The following is a 13,652-nucleotide window of genomic DNA, read 5'->3' on the forward strand; positions in this document are numbered from 1 at the left end:
TTTAACTTAAGGACTTAGTTTTAATATAAACATTGTGTTTTTTACTTCAATTTTGTATGTACCGTGATGCAAGGTAACATTGATCAGTTTCATGGATAATTATTGAATTATTATTTCAGATTTCAAATTTTTGGTCTTTAGATGATTGTCATAATTGACTTAATGCACCCAATATTGCCAATATAGACGAGCTTACTCTGATTAAAATAAATTTCAATTTTAAGGCTGACAAAATCGGGAAAAAAGGATGCTAAAATCGGGGGTAGTCAAAAACGGGTCAAAAAAGGTGCTAATATCGGGGGTAGACAAAGTCGGGGGCTGACAAAATCGGGTCATTACTGTATATAGTCGGCGTTAAGTCATGCCATATTTGGATGGGTGATCAGAAATTGCAACAATTTCTGTGCAGAAAGAGCGGACCAAGTGTTGAAAAGCAATAAACTGGTTGATTATTGCATTTTTGGAGTCAATTTTAGAGTCCGATAGATGGTTATGATAGTTCAATGGTGTATGTATCAAATGTCCTAGGACTCGCTTATTGGACCAGTGTATTTTGGTCGTTACTCAAGATTTTTACTTGGTCCACTCTGACTGAACGTATATTTGAATATGTCTGGTCTTCAATGCCTTGACCCTGCAAAACCTTAATTTTCAAGCTATCGTAATGCCACTATCTTTCCACGACTCAGCTTGATGCTCTTCAGGAGGCCCTGCTGCTAAAAGTGGAGAAACAGCGTAATGAGCCGATGAAACCAAAATTCTGCAACCTGCTCTACAAGTCTGGATACATGGTCCTTGTCTGCAAGGATCTCGAGACTGCAGACTGGGTAAAAGAAATAACTCCTTCACTCATCCCTTGGTAAGGTGCCGAGTTGGAAGCAATGGACGAGGAGAAAATTCAGCGTCCAGGATCAATTCGTGCGTTCTTTCCCCAAAGTGCGAAATACTGTGATGAGCGCATAAAAACGCTCATCGAGAGTCAAAACAAGATCACAACCTCTAGTTGGCGTATTCTCCAAAGAAGCACACCAAACGATATCCATGTCGAGTGGATATTTACGGTTGATGGGCCGTCTATGGCGAACCTAACAAAATCCAACTTTATCCTCAACTATCGCTTTGGCGAAATACAGCTGAGAAAAATAAAGGGCAAAACCACTCAGTCGAACGAAAATTCAACTAATAGGGTGCCCCAAGAGAAATCTAAGGCAGCCTCTAGCAAAATCCCACAATCAAACCCCATTAAAAAGGCCAGTCTGCCTGTCTCTAAAGATTCAAGCTCCAACCAAACTCCTAGCTCTAGCGGTGGCAGATTGGTGCCATCTAAGAGCAGTGGATCTGGTAAAAGATTGAATTCGACTACAGAGACAAAAAAGGCTGGCCTAGGGAAGAAGATTGACAAACACGAACACCCGAAACATCATCCAAAACAAATACAAGATGATCCGCAGCATCCAAAGAAGAACGACCTCCGTCCTGGAAACTGCGGCACACCTAAAAATGACTAAGATCATTCAAGTGAATCTCCATCATGCTCGAAGCGCAACGGATGTGCTTTGTCGGAGATTCACAAAAGAACTGTTCACTGTGGGTCAACCAATCTCGAATACAGGGTATTCATGTAAACTCATGCAAGTTGGTATATGATGACAGCCAGCTCTCTCCAAGAGCAGCTATTCTAATACGCAATGACACTAAATGCTTTCCAATTACAGAATTCATTAAACGCGACATCGTAGCAGTCAGGGTGGAGGTTCCTACCGCTAGAGGGATGGCTGATATCGTCATGGTCTCGGCGTATTTTCCAGGCGACACGGAAGATGTTCCTCCTCCAGAGATTGCTGCGCTAACCTCTTACTGTGAAACAAAAAACATTCCCCTTGTCATCGGATGTGACGCGAATGCGCATCACACTGTATGGGGAAGTACAAATATAAATCCTCGAGGTGAGTACCTTTTACAGTTTCTATCCTCAAACAACATAGACATATGTAACACAGGTGACAAGCCTACATATGAAAACGCCATACGACAGGAAGTGCTGGATCTGACTTTATGTAGTCAGTCCATCTCCCACAAAATAACAAACTGGCATGTTTCTGATGAAATATCTATGTCAGACCACAAACACATAGTCTTTGAATGGGAAGGGGGTCTAACTATTGCAAAATCGTTTAAAGATCCTAAGAAGACTGATTGGGAAACCTATTCAGCCACTCTCCGATCCGAAGACTACATCATAAATCCTAATATCAAAACAGTTCTAGAGTTAGAAATGGCTTCTGACTCTATACAAACTAAAATTCTTAATGCATATCAAGAAAGCTGTCCGACTAAAACTGTTAAGTCGAGCAGAGATGTTCCGTGGTGGAACAACCATCTTGAAAAGCTTAGGAAAACGGCACGAAGGGAGTTCAACCGTGCCAAACGCTCTACTGATTGGAGCCTATACCGAAAGGCTCTGACAGACTACAACAAGGAAATAAGCGGAAATCATGGGTCCTCATGTGTGAAAGCATTGAGAAGACTCCCGTAGCTGCCAGACTTCATAAAACTCTATCGAAAGACCACTCCAATGGTCTGGGAACTCTCCGAAAGACTGACGGTTCGCTCACTGTGGATCCCACAGAAACACTGAGTGAAATGCTGAGGACTCACTTCCCTGATTCAATCCCTGAAGCGATCGTGAACGCTAATGGCAACAGACATGGCGTCTCTGGTCAACAAGAGCTCCTGTCATGGGACTCAAGTACCAAAAGAGACGCATTGAAGGTTGCCAAAGAAGCCTTTACGCGAGCAAGGGTGGAAAGGGCAGTGAGATCCTTTGAGCCATTTAAATCTGCTGGCATGGATGGAATTTTCCCAGCGCTTATCCAGAAAGAGGAGCAAACGCTTATTCCTCCCATGATAGAGATTTTTAAGGCCAGTTTAGTCTTAGGACATATTCCAGATGGCTGGCGTCAACTTCGAGTTGTCTTTATCCCGAAGCCGGGAAAAAAAGACAAAACCAATCCCAAAGCATACAGACCGATTAGTTTGTCGTCAGTGATGCTTAAAATAATGGAAAAGGTCTTAGGAGAGTTCATAAATTCAAAATTTATGGAAGCAATGCCTCTTTCCAAATACCAATTCGCTTACCAAAGTGGAAAATCTACGATCTCAGCACTACACATGCTAGTCAACAAGATCGAGAAAACATTTCATGCAAAGGAAATCGCCATCGTGGCATTTCTTGACATTGAGGGTGCATTCGATAACGCTTCCTATTTGTCTATAGTGTCAGCAATGCATAGGAGAAAATTTGACCCATGCATTGCTACCTGGGTACATGCTATGCTAGCAAATCGCCGAATCTCATCCGAGTTGAGCGGATCGTGCGCCACTGTCATGGCCACAAAGGGGTGTCCTCAAGGAGGGGTACTTTCACCTTTGCTATGGTCTCTAGTGGTGGATGATCTACTTAATAGCCTGAAAAAAGAGGATTCGAGGTTGTTGGCTACGCTGATGATGTTGTCATCATTGTACGCGACAAATTTGAAAGCGTTGTCCTTGCAAGAATGCAATCAGCTCTCGATTACACGCTCTCCTGGTGTCTGAAAGAGAAACTGCGGATAAATCCTTCAAAAACTACGAAAGCGCAGAAAGGTACAGCTGCAACCTCTTTTCCTTAATCAAACACAATTGGTTTACTCAAATGAAGTCAAATTCCTTGGCATTACGCTTGATGCTAAACTCAATTGGAACACACATCTTCAAAACTTGGTAAATAAAGGTCTCAATTCTCTGTGGGTCTGCTCAAAGACCTGTGGAAAAAAGTGGGGCCTAAAACCTAATATGATCATGTGGATATATAAAACCATCGTTCGGCCTAGAATAGCCTACGCTTCCCTTGTTTGGTGGCCAAAAACAAGCGAGGTTACGGCTAGAGCCAAGCTGAACAAAATACAACGCGCCGCGTGCGTCGCCATTACTGGTGCAGTTCGCAGCACCCCTTCATTCGCCCTAGCTGCAATACTTAATCTGCCCCGGCTAGATCAATTCATAAAGCTGGATGCTGAGAAAAGCGCTCTGAGGCTAAAACGATCAATAAACCTGCTGCCAGGTGATTTAACCGGTCACCTAAGCATACTAAACGAATTTTCTATAAATCCAATTGTAAAAAAATGCAGTGACTGGATGGAAATGGTTGTGAATTATGACATATCATATACGGTGTTCATTCCTTCTCGCCAAGAGTGGCAAGAAGGTGGACCGAGTATTCCTCCAGGCTCAATCAAATTCTACACTGATGGATCAAGAATGAACAATCGTTCTGGATCTGGAGTGCACGGACCAAGAACCAAAATCTCTGTCCCTCTCGGACAGTGGCCTACAGTTTTTCAGGCTGAAGTGTATGCTATCATTGAATGTGTGCAGCTCAGCATAAAGAGGAATTACAGAAATGCCACAATCTGTATTTTCTCCGACAGCCAAGCAGCTCTTCATGCTCTGAAAGCTTACACTTTTAACTCAAAATTTGTGTGGGAATGTGCTCTTGCTCTAAAAACCCTAGCCATCCGCAATCGAGTTAAACTATATTGGATCCCCGGGCATATGGGTCTAGAGGGTAATGAAATTGCTGATGAGCTAGCCAGGAATGGATCGGCCAATACATTCATTGGTCCTGAGCCATTCTTTGGCATATCAAACTGCTCACTAAATATTGAACTGAACAGCTGGTTGTCCAGGCAAATTATATCCAATTGGAAAACAGTTTCCAATGCGAATCAATCTAAAAGATTCGTCACAGTTAATTCGAAACAAACACAAAAACTCATTGGTCTCAACAAAAGGGACCTCAGCACCTACACCGGTCTTATAACTGGACACTGCCCCAGCAGATACCATTTACAAAAGATAGGAGCCATCCAAAACCCAAATTGCGGTTTCTGTAGTGAAACGTGCGAAACCTCACAACACCTTCTCTGCTCCTGCAGTGCACATATACAACGAAGATCCAAAATATTTGGCAAGCCCTTTTTGGAGCCGGCCGATATTTGGAACGCATCTCCCAGGGAAGTGGTCGGCTTTATCAGGCTGATCGTACCAGATTGGGGGATTTACAATGCTGCAACTTAGGACTTCTGCCCATCAATGGCAGATGGCCAAAAGTTCAGTCACCGCGCAAAGTATTCCGGTGGCGTTCCCGCCACTGAGGGTCTTTGTAAAAGCAAAAGGGTATATCAAAATAGTTCTAAAAAAAATGGACGCAGTGATCTCACACCCGACAGAAGGAGAGAGAATGCCACTGATTTCGGTATTGATTATATGAATTATTCAAGAATTTACAGATATGCACCCAGTTTGACCATGGAAGCATTAAATGATTGTTATTTTACCAGAAAGTGTTCAGTCAGAGTGAGCCAACTCAATGAACGGTGGTCTTTAGTGCAGTCAGAGTGGACCAAGTACACATAGTCCATCAAAAAATTATTCTATCAGAGGTTTGGAATATGATTTTTCACGACTATCACTTCACATTATATTGTTTGAAAGTAACAAAATGATGTGTAGAAATATTGAACCAAAATTTAAACGAGTTCAAAAATTACAGAGCGTTAGACTTTAAACCCATTTATCTCAAAATATGAAAAATGTCACTTGGTCCACTCTGACTTAACGCCGACCATATGTATTCCAATTAGTTGTTAAATAACTGAAAATTGAGCTTACATGATTGTGAATAGCTTTCGAAATTTAAAATTTGAGGACATTTGAAATGTGACAGGGACATGTTAAGAGTCAAAGTCAGTGTGAGAAACAAGTTTGGTAGAAATTTGACAAGAGTCGGTCAAGACCAAATCAATCATATAAGGGTTTTGTCCACGCAAGGGAACCCTCTTCGACAGGTCTTTTCGCCTACAACGGCGGAACGGACAATCTGGGATAGGTCACTGGTTCACGGGGGGAGAATCACTTCACTGCGGGTTTTCGGTCGGGCGAAAAAGAAATTCACTTCGTCACTGCAACGGACGGGGAAAAAGTGCGATAATAACTGCTGATTGGGTGTAATATGCAAGATCGGGGTGCGATCCTACGATCGATTGGATGCTGGGGAGTACTTTTTGGAAAATATTGAGTGCAAGTGTTGAGTATGAGATCTGATGCGGGTGATCGTGTAAAGTGCAATAAAAAAATTAGTTTTGAGAATTTGTTGCGCATTCTATTACGGTGGCTGTGTGGTTAGTGTTACTAAGCATGTAGCCGCATCGTGTCCAGGAGTGTGGGTCCGATTCCCACTTTAGTCCGGAAAACTTTTGTCAGGAACATTTCCCGATTGTGCCACTGGGCGTTGCATGCTAGACCGTTGTCTATTGTGGTGCTTTCTTCAAAGAACAAATCGTTCACTTGAAGCATTGACATGTAGGTGTCTTTTTTAAGACAATTTGAAGCAAATGAACTTTCTGTTCAGTGCATTGAAAAGACAAATAGGCAGCTATGAAAGTTATATTTATCAAGCTTTGATTCAACAGCAACACACAATAAAAAAAACTAATTTGGTAATGGTGATCTTTTATAGAACTTAAAAAAAAATGCCCTCCATCGTCATTTTTGACACGTTTATCGGAGAATGAGCGAGGCTCTGGAAATCATAATGTAATATTGATTTGCTTGACATTAGAGATCTCAAAATCTTGTTCCTGAAGCTTTCGCACCACATCAGAATTTGATCAGACGCAGATCTAACGAATAGTTCGCAGCTATTGATCAGATCTTGTTATTCCAGGAGTAAATTTATATATTATTTCCAGATATTATATTTCTTATGAAGCCCACAAACGCTCAGACGCACCAACATCGACTCCGGCCCCAGGTGTGTTGGTGCTATGTTTGACCGTGTGTGATGCTGCTTGACGATCCAATTTGACAGTTTGTGACACCGATTTGATGGTTGGCGAATCGGTCGGCCAAAATTAAACGAGTATGATTTTGCTCAAACCATCGGTGGGTGGAACCAAATGTTTGACGAACTGATCGTACCGTTTGTTGGGATGTTGCACGAACATTGACGTCAGCATGTCAAATTGAAGCTTCAACGTCCCATGAACTGTCGATGCAGATGGGTGCTTATGAGTTGTTTCTTATATATTCCACTGGCGTTTACCCACAATATTTAACATATTTCTTTAGAAAATACACCAGCAATTTTACCGGTAATTCCATCAAAAGTTCTAAATGTACGGAATTCATCCATGGATTGAACCTTGAATTCTACAAAGAATCCATCAGGAATTTCACCAGGAATTCATTCAGGTAATTGGATTCCTTATAAATTTCTTCCAAAGATTTCACTTGCTAAAGTCTTCATGAAAATTGGTGGAACTCCATCCGGTCCATTATCATTGGTTGCATCCAAGTTTTTCAAACCATTCAATATTTCATGATCATTTATATGACTGATACCAACATCGTTAGGAAATTCAGGATGGAAATCGAAATATTCATAATCACGATCAGCTTCAGTGAATGTTGTGTAAACTTCTTGAAAAAAATTTGAAAATAAGTTACATATTTCTCGTGAGGTATGGCCAACCTTATCATTAAAATACATTGTAGAAGGAAAGTTATTGGATTTAAGTTTAGATTTAACAAAGTTGAAGAAACTTTTTGGACAGTTTTTGATTTCTTGCTCAGTTTTGGAGTTGTAGTTCTCATATGCCAATCGCATTGCTGAATTAAGTTGTTCGCTCATGTTCAGATATACTTGTAAATTCTCTTGACTTTTATGATTTTTGTGAATTTTATATAGTTTCTGTTTACGATTCTTCAAATTTATTATTTCTTTATTGAACCAGACAGGATGTCTTGAAAATCCATTACACCTTCTATTAATGATTAGTACTTCTTCTAATATGATTTTGAACAAACAATTGTAGAAAACTTCAGTTGAATTATTAACATCATCTCAACTTCTCAGAATCGATTCTTTAATTTATTTCTAATGTTGCCATAGTTTGCTGAATTATAGTCAAATACTTCCTTAAATTCATTGTCAACATATAAATCTGTATTAGAAATAAACTGAGAAAATTCTATTGCCGTGTAAAACACTTCATTTCTCTAAAAAGAAGTCAATGCCTTATTAACACAAAAGTCATCAGAGACGTTCGTTAACAAGAGATCAAGATAGCAGTTTTGTTGATTTTTTACATGGTTGATTTGATTAAGCCCTAAGTTTGCAATTTTGTCAAATATAAACTATAGCAATTTGCTTTCTCCAATGATTGGGAGTAATATATTATCATTGTTCATATCTGGTAAAAATTCAATATTGCGTTGATTAAAATCACCGTAAATATGAACCTTAACTTCAGGGGGTAAATTAAACATATCATTTTCCGCTACACTAAAAAACTTATCGTATGTTTCTTTGCACGCATTGTTAGGAGGAAAGTATACGGATACAAAAATATGTGTCTCACCAGACAATTGCACTTTTGCCCACACGTGCTCAAATTCTTTAAATTTAGTGGTAACGATAATTTCAGAGTTCAATTTTGCTGAAACTGCGATTAAAACTCCGCCACCCGACTTTTTTTCAGACCATTGATAATTACGGTCAGCTCTATAAACATTGTAATTATTTCCGAAAATTTCTTCACTCCGTATACTCTTATCCCAAGTCGTTTCAGTTCCCAGAATAACAGAGTAAGCGCAACCTAATACTTTGCGATGAATTTCAGTCAATTTGGCTGCGCTTCTCATCCTGTTAAAACTTTGATAATAAGTTATAATTTCTTTTACAGAGTTAGAAGAACCTGGTGAGTTAACAGAATTTCATTAAAACTATCTAACGCTATCTGGGTCGTTTGCTTATACTCTACCTCTGAAGATTGATTCAGATGATTCAAATTATTTAAAAGAATACGTTATCTTATCAACTTTGCAAAACTTAGAAAACAATAATCAATTTTACCAAATAATCTTTCAATTAACCATTTCAAAATAAACTTTCAATCTTATTTCCGTTCAAATAAACATCGTTCGACCAAAACAAGTGTTCTAAAGCCATTCGACCAAATGTCCTTTCGACCATATGTACTTTAGACCAATATCATAAAGCCGGATATTCCACGTAACTCAATAGTACTATACCAGGAAAAGGGCTTCAGAATCATTTTCAAATTTCATTTTGAATCCTCTGCAGAGCTTTCTTCTACTGCAGCCAGGGTATATGTACCAATAGTGGAGGCACTAAGCACGATTTAACTTCATTAAACCACCTAAATTCAAGAAGCGCAATTAATTTAGATGATAATGTTGTAACGGGAAGTAATGACCATTGACATAACGAAAAAAATGATTTCATCGCAGTAATCCACGGCATATCAGTGAAAAATAGTACCTCCACTATCGGTACACTGTTCCTTTAGTTGCAGTATATTTTTAATTTGTGTTCCTATAGTTGCGGTATCCGTTGTTTTCTTATGGGATCCTCCACTATAGGAACCCTTTACCGCAACTATTGGTAGGTACAAGTAAGAAAAGTTATAGCATTTTTTGTGATATTTTATCAGTTTTAAAGCAATTAGAACGCTCTTTGCAACTCTTCCGTGTAACAATAGGCCAATACGTCGATTAGCAGTGTCGGTTCTGTGGCTAAAGCAATAAATTCAGTGAAAATGGCACTACCGCAACTATGGGAACATCCACAACTAAGGGAACACTTACCCTAGTCCATATTTGTACAGCAACACTACATGGCTGGTCTGAAAATTTTTTTGATGAACACAAAGCTTGTTCTTAAGACAGAGATTTGCTTTTCTGTTAATAAGTGGGTAAAGACATTTTGCATATTTGTTACATCAAGCCAAAAGTACCAAAATGCCATCAATGTGATTTTTGAAAGTTAGATTTTTTCTAGCATGAGTCCTGGTACTTAACTTCATTTGACCAATTTATTGGAACCCCTCTCATCGTGACAACATGTCTACTCGAAGGTTTCAAATGAGGAGTATTAGGTTTGAGAGAAAATATTATAAGTTGATTTTTGGAAGCATTTGGAGAAATCTTCCATTTTTGCAAGTAGGTATTAAGAAAAAATATCCGAACTTTTTTGCAATCTACTACAGAAGACACGTAGGCTTCGCCCTTTGACGGAGAGGCCTGTGTCATCCGCAAATGAAGATTTTTGACATCCCTGAGGTAACTCAGGTAAGTCAAATGCTAAAATATTGAATAATATTGGTCTCTAAATGCTGCCTTGAGGAACATCAGCTCTAACAGGAGGAAGTCTTTCAGACTAGGAGTTCTGATAATTAACTTAATATATACGATTTGACAGATAACTTTGTATTATTTTAGTAATGTATGTTGGAAAATTAAAGTTTTTTAATTTTAATTATGTCAAACACTGTCGAATGCTTTTTTTATGTCTAGAAAAGCAAGACCAGTAGAATAGCTTTCAGATTTGTTGGAACGGATCAAATTTGTTACACGTAAAAGTTGATGAGTGGTCAAATGTCCATGTCCGAGGCTATACCTCATGATTTTGCAGAACACAAAGGGTAAAAGCCTATTCAAAGTCATTACCATTATTCATTCCCAAATAATACACCCATAGTATTGCTCAAATTTAGCAAAGATAAAATATTTCCTTTCATGTCATCTAATTGAGCACCACACTTGAAGATAAAACCTCCGTAAATTCCGATTCCCACATTCATGCAAATATCCCATCGGTTGGTATGCGCATAGAAAACATTAATCGCCATAGACCTTGTCTCTGTCACAGCCACCATACCACGCTTTTAGTCCCCCCAAAGAGCGCAACGTTGTCGCCGTCATCGTCACTTGAAATGGTGTCAATTGATATTAGCATGAGTATGCTAAAAGAAGTGAAGTGTGCTAGCCTTCTTCTGCCCCAACATTATTGCATTGCCCACGCTGCCACGACTATGGGCGCAATGAGCGAGAGGTCAATCCGTTAGGGTCAACCTCACTCACAGATCACCGGGCACTCAGAAGACAAGACGCAATATGAATATGAAGAAGTAGTTGGGAGTGTTTGATCAGTTAAACACAATTTAGATAATTTACCTTAATACATTCGTTGATATGGCCATGGAGGGACTAGATGACGAGAGGAAAGGAGCTAATGATTTTTATTGAAACCCACCAAACGAAGCCAATGCGGAAGACGATGATGATGGCAGCCTATTCAATGCACCAATAAAAAAGTAAATATGCTCCATATGAAATTTAAAACTGCTCGCTGGAGGAACCGAGTGCGATAGAGCTCACATTGTCAGACATGTGATGATCGCCGGAGATGAGTTCAAGGTGGTGGATGAATTTGTCTAGTTCGGATCAATGGTAACGTCAGCAGAGAAATTCGAAGACGTATCATAGCCGGAAGTCGTGCTTATTACGGACTCCACAAGACCTCACGGTCAGGTAAACTTCACTTCCGTACTAAGTGTACAAGACGCTGATAAGACCGGTAGTCTCTTACGGGCATGAGACGCAGACAATGCTCGAAGAGGACCTGCAAGCGCTAGGAATTTTTGGACGACGTGTGTTTAGGACGTATTTGGCGGAGTATGTGAGAACGGCATATGGAGGAGTAGAATGAACAAGAAGCTTGCGCAACTCGACAGAAAGTCGCCAAAGCTGGAAGGATACGATGGGTGAGACACGTTGTGAGAATGCCAGAAAACAATCCCGCAAAAATTATGTTCACCTCGAATCCGGCCGGTACACGACGAAGAGGGGCGCAACGAGCTATATGAAAAGTGAAGCAGGGTTTTGGAAATGTGGGACGATTGAGAAACTGGAGGCTGGCAGCCATGGACCGAGTTTGTTGACTAACATTGTGGTGCAGGTTATGACCTGAAGGACGTAGCGCCATCAAAAGTAAAGTAAGTAAGGGTGAGCTCAAGGATCCCCGAAGAACAAGTCTTTTCAGTCTCACTTATATTCATTTTTTTCTGTAGAGCATACTTCTATATTTATGGTGGTCTATGGACAAAAGGTCGAAACACAAAAAGTCGAAAGGACAAAAGATCGAAAGGCAAAAGGTCGAAAGGACAAAAGGTCGAAAGTGATTTGCTTGGTGGGATTTTTTTTCTTCTTTGAAAAAAATATTTTCGACCTTTTGTCCCTTCTTTTTTGTTCTTCGACCTTTTGTCCTTTCGACCTTTTGTCTTTCGACCTTTTGTCCTTTCGACCTTTTGTCATAGATTCCAATTTGGATTATTAATGGAACCTGATACAAATAGTAATGGTAAATATTTTTCTTTATCATAGAGCATTGTTCAATTTTCTATGGAGCATTTTATATTCCCTCACAGTCGTGAAAACCTTTTGCCCTGGTCCAACCGAGATGATGCTGGATGATGTCCATTTGGCTAAGGGTCACCGACGGTGGAATTTCTCTCTTCGATATGCGAAACGAGTCGGCTCAACAACAACAACGGTCGGGAAAGGGTTACGTTGCAATTTTCTTACATTTCTGCGGTTTGATGGTCTTTGGTGATTTCCATCGCATGGGCGAACCATAAATTCATGTGGGAATGACCCTCCCCGTTACATCCTAGCGAGACCGCAGTGATACGTAACAATTGCGCAAAGCATCGGTCGCCGTTCAATAACCAATTGATTAAGAGCTAATAAACACACTTTCTTACGGGGGATTAAAGCGAAAAGACACACTCCACATTGTGCTATGGCGAGGCGTTTAGCCCGACGGACCGTGACGGCTTTCAACGTGAAGGCGTGATTGGGTTCACTGGGATCCGAGGAGAAGACCTACATCATCGAAGTACAGACCACACGAAACAGATTAGGCCGGCTTAGGGGATCCTGGCCGTTTTCGGGTCATGGGTGTAGCCAGAAAATATATTGGCAAGTGGTGCTTCTAATACTTCATTTAAAACTACGTTTGTTCCAACTTTCCCGTATCAATATGAACAATGTGGACTGAGTTTTACCACTTTGAAATTACGAGCTACAATGCCAAAACGAACTACGGGCTACTTAGCCTTAAAGTGAATATGGAATTTTTCTTGATACTGCTTCAAAACTCGTTCAATCACACTGGTAAAATGTTTGGAAACAGGAATCATTCTTTTTTTAGAAATGGGTTTGAAGCAACTGATCCTTTAAGTGGTAATCCTATAGAGTGGTATGCAATACAAATATATTGTCAGTCAAAGAGCTCAATTTTTGAGAAACTGCGCAGCCTCGTCGAGCACTATACCCATTGTGCTATAGAGTGTACGTTAAATTTCCGCTCCATACTGAAATATTTGTCTGCAGTATTTTTCCGACCATGCCACTGAGTGTTGCATGCAAATACGTTGTTTAATGTATTATTTTATTTACAGGGCAAATTGACTATTTTCCATATTAAACTAAAAGCTTGTGGAAATTATCCTTATAAGATAGGTTTTTCACGAAGTTGCTCTGCACAGCTTCTAGGATTCGTAAACTGTAAGTATATAGGTTATGATCCTGTTGCACATAAGTACAAAAATCATTTCAAGACATTTTTAGATTAGTATTAAAAGTTTCCAAATAGAAAACTATGAAAGATTTAGCAGTTAAAATAAAATTATTTGCGATTGAATGAATTCCAATTTCGACAATATTTATGTATTATCTTATTAAGG

This window comes from Aedes aegypti, chromosome 2 (genome assembly GCF_002204515.2).
Source record: "Aedes aegypti strain LVP_AGWG chromosome 2, AaegL5.0 Primary Assembly, whole genome shotgun sequence".
Classification (NCBI taxonomy): Eukaryota; Metazoa; Arthropoda; class Insecta; order Diptera; family Culicidae; genus Aedes; species Aedes aegypti.